We start from the raw sequence: 4,455 nt of genomic DNA, 5'->3' as shown, positions 1-4,455 counted from the left end.
GACATTTCTCCAAAGAAGATATACAGATTGCCAACAAACACATGAAAGGATGCTCAATATCACTAATCATTAGAGAAATGCAAATCAAAACTACAGTGAGGTATCACCTCACACCAGTCAGAATGGCCATCATCAAAAAATCTAAAACCAACAAATGCTGGAGAGGGTGTGGAGAAAAGGGAACCACCCCTCTTGCACTGTTGGTGGGAATGTAAATTAATAAAGCCACTATGGAGAACAGTATGGAGGCTCCTTAAAAAACTAATAATAGAACTACTATACGACCCAGCAATTCCACTACTGGGCATATACCCTGAGAAAACCATAATTCAAAAAAAGTCATGTACCACAATGTTCATTGCAGCTCTATTTACAATAGCCAGGACATGGAAGCAACCTAAGTGTCCATCAACAGATGAATGGATAAAGATGTGGCACATATATACAATGGAATATCACCCAGCCATAAAAGGAAATGAAATTCAGTTATTTGTAGTGAGGTGGATGGACCTAGAGTCTTTCATACAGAGTGAAGTAAGTCAGAAAGAGAAAAAGAAATACCATATGCTAAGACACATATATGGAATCTAAAAAGGAAAAAAAAGTTCTGAAGAACCTAGGGGCAGGCCAGGAATAAAGACGCAGATGTAGAGAATGGACTTGAGGACACGGGGAGGGGGAAGGATAAGCTGGGACGAAGTGAGAGAGTGGCATGGACATATATACACTATATACACTACCAAATGTAAAACAGATAGCTAGTGGGAAGCAGCCACATAGCACAGGGAGATCAGCTCAATGCTTTGTGATCACCCAGAGGGGTGGGATAGGGAGGGTGGGAGGGAGACGCAAGAGGGAGGAGATATGGGGATATATGTATATGTATAGCTGATTTACTTTGTTATAAAGCAGAAACTAACACACCATTGTAAAGCTATTATACTCCAATAAAGATGTTTTTTAAAAAAAAAAAGTGAAAGTAGGCAAACCCCTCTGTAAATTAAAAATGCTATCTGCAAAAAAAAAAAAAAGAAAAAAAAAAAAAAGAACCACATAGAAATTCTGGAGTGGAAGAACTAAAAAAAAGTGAGATGAAAAATGCATTAGAAAACATTGAAAATAGAGCAGACCATATGGAAGAGAGAATTAACAAGCTCAAAGATAAAAATCTAGAAATAATTCAGGTAGAAGAGGAGAGAGAACTAAGAACTAAAAATAAATTAAGAAATTCTACAGGAACAATCTGACTTCACTGGAAAAGGCAACATAGGGATAATAGTTATCCCAGGAGGAGAAGAGATGAAGGAGGGGACAGAAAGCTTATTTAAAGAAATAATAGCTGAGATCTTCCAAAACTTGGAGAAGAAACTGGATATACAGGTCATGATGTTAAGAGAACACCTAAGTACCTCAATGCAAAAACACATTCTCCAAGATACATTATATTAAACTATCAAAATTCAATGACAAAATATTTTTAAGGCAACCAGGGGAAAAAAGACAGTAACCCCCAAAGGAACCCCCATTAGTCTATCAACAAAATTTTTAGCAGAAACTCTATAGGCCAGGAGAGAGTGGAATGACATATTCAAAATATCAAAAGGTAAAAAATATCAGCCAAGAGTACTCTATCCAGCAAAGTTAGGCTTCAGATATGAAGGAGAAATAAAGGCTTTCCCAGACAAACAATAGCTGAGGGAGTTCATCACCACTAGACCTAACAAGAAATGTAGAAAGGAACTCTTCTTCCAGGAAAAAAAGGGCAAAGCACAGAAAACTCTGAGTAATGTGATAAATAGACAGAATCAAAAAACTGCTACTCTGTATCAGAATAGGTTGTTAAACATTTAATTATAGCATAAAGGTTAAAGAGAAAAAAGCAGTATAAATTAACATTAGCTACTTCTATTTGGTAGCAAACTCACAACATAAAAAGAGGTTATTTGAGACAATAAAAACATAAAAGGGGAATAGGAAAAGGATGGAGGCCATGTAGGCAAATGAAGATAAGACACTATCAGGAGAAAAAGGACTATTTTACCTATGAAACATTTTCTTTTATGTGAGCAATTATTTGATTTATAAAAAGATGCAACAGATTTTAAAATGACACAAAATATAATTTTCAAAACAACATTAAAAAGTGAGTATATTTAACCATACTCAGCTCATTACAGAGCATATGGGTGAGTGGAATAATAATTCATGCTATAGCATGTTTAATGAACTGGCAAAAGATAAAGTTGGTCAAAGGAAGGCAGAGGAAATTTGTCTTTTAAGAATTAGAACCGAGGGGCCCCATAATCATCTGGCAACTGCTCAGTGTTGTACCTATGGTTAGAAATGTACATGATGGGAACTCCAGGGATCTTCCGGATTCTTTGTTTAAGGTCCTGGTCAACTGTGGCCACAATGTAACACTTGTGCTGAGTTACTCTTTGTACTAAGCAGTCAACTGCATAGGTTCCTTTGTGTGTGCATGGTAATCGTTCAAATCTTGGATCCTTGGCAATTCTTAGAGCCACTCAATACTTCTGCCCCAATTTCTCAACTTCAGCCATTACACAGTCAGTTATACAAGGGATACACTTGGCATACAGCCAGTCCATCATTGACTGCACTAAGTCCAGTTTGGCTTTAATGGAAAAGTTGATAAAGTTGGTATCAACCAGGATGTGGTAAGGTGGGCCCAGCTGTGTGCTATATTGGAAGAATAAGCAGGAAGGGTGTTGGGGGACTTCTCTTTCCTTGAGTGCACTGGGATCTTTCATTTCTTTCTTTTTCAGTTTTAATCTATCCCTTTCTTTAAGCCTCTGATCTCTGAGACTAAGCATTCGCTTCATGGTTGCATACTTCCGTGTTTTCTTTTGCTTCCCCATGTTCACGCCACACTGTTGTTTCTCTACCTATGACACATTTTATACAAACCTCACGGTAACCACGAAACATAAATCTAGAGCAGAGACACGAAATATAAAAAAAGAGAACACTGAGAAAAACATCATAGAAACTGCCAGACTAAAATGGCAGACATAAACACAAGGAAAAAGAAACAATGGAGATATAAAAGAACCAGAAAACAAAAGACAAAATAGCAGTACTAAGTCCTCATTTATCAGTAATCCCCCTAAATGTAAATGGGTTGAATTCACCAGTCAAAAGAAATAGAGTGGATGGATGGATTAAAAACAAGACCCAACTATATGCTATATCTAGGCGACTCATCCAGCTCTAAAGACAAACTGAAGCTCCAAGTGAAGGGAGGGAAGATGATACTCCAAACAAATGACAGCCAAAAGAAAGTGGGTATAGCCACACCCATCCAACAAAATAAACTTCAATCAAAAAAGGTAACAAGAGACAAAGATGGACATTATAGAGTGATAAACAGGACAATTCATCAAGACATAACAGTTATTAATATATATGCAGCTAATATAACAGCACCAAAATATTTAAAGCAATTATTAACAGACCCAAAGGGAGAAATCGACAGGAACACAACTACAGTTAGAACTTTTAACACCCCACTTATATCAATGGAGATTCCTCAAAAAATTAAGACTAGAAGTACTAAATGATCCAGCTATTTCATTTCTGGATATTTATCCAAACAGTACAAAAACACTAATTGGAAAGATATATGCACCCCTATGTTCATTGCAACATTATTTACAATACTCAAGATATGGAAACAATCTAAGTGCCCATAAATGGATGAATGGATAAAGATGTGGCATATATACATACAATGGAATACTACTACTCAGCCATAAAAAGATGAAATCTTGCTATCTGCAACAACATGGATGGACCTTGAGGGCATTAATATGCTAAGTAAAATAAGTCAAGTACCGTATGATTTCACTCATACATGGAATGTAAAAAAAAGAAAACAAAATAAATGAACAAACCAAACAGAAAATACATAGATACAGAGAACAGATTAGTGGTTACCAGAGGGGAAGGGGGTGGGGGAAGGGTAAAATGGGTAAAGGGAGTCAACCATATGGTAATGAGTGGAAACCAAACTTACAGTGATGGACATGCTGCAGTGTATATAGAAGTCAAAATATAATGTTGTATACAAGAAACATATAATGCTATAAACCAATGTTACCTTAACAAAACCAAACAGTGGTTCTCAACCCTTGCAAAATATTAAATTCACAAGGAGAGATTTTTAAAGGAAAAACAGATTACCTGAATCAGAATTTCTGAATTTTAAAAAATCTCCCCAGGTGGTTCTCATAATCAGACATGGTTCAGAAACACTGGTCTAGAGTTTAGAATACCTGCTCCAGGTGGTGGTAGTGTCAGCCCTTTCTCTCCCACAGCTGCCATGGGCATTAGCTTACAGATGGGAGGGAGCTTGGTGCTAACCAAATGCTCACAAATCAAATCAGTGAGAGATGCAGGATCCAGGTGGAATCTTTTTTTTTTTTTTTTTTTTTT

At 36.6% G+C, this 4,455-nt stretch overlaps 1 pseudogene across 1 annotated transcript; it reads right to left on the bottom strand.

Moving 5' to 3' along the window:
• Nucleotides 1–2,113: 2,113 nt before the first annotated feature.
• LOC309806326 (rRNA-processing protein FCF1 homolog) lies at nt 2,114–2,896 on the bottom strand (annotated as a pseudogene). Its single transcript has one exon. The product of its transcript is annotated as an rRNA-processing protein FCF1 homolog (transcript).
• Nucleotides 2,897–4,455: the final 1,559 nt, after the last annotated feature.

The sequence above is a fragment of the Mesoplodon mirus genome, assembly GCF_964341445.2.
Source record: "Mesoplodon mirus genome assembly, chromosome: 6".
Lineage (NCBI taxonomy): Eukaryota > Metazoa > Chordata > Mammalia > Artiodactyla > Ziphiidae > Mesoplodon > Mesoplodon mirus.
Note: the sequence above shows the minus strand (reverse complement) of the source record. Positions and strands in the feature narration are given on the sequence as shown.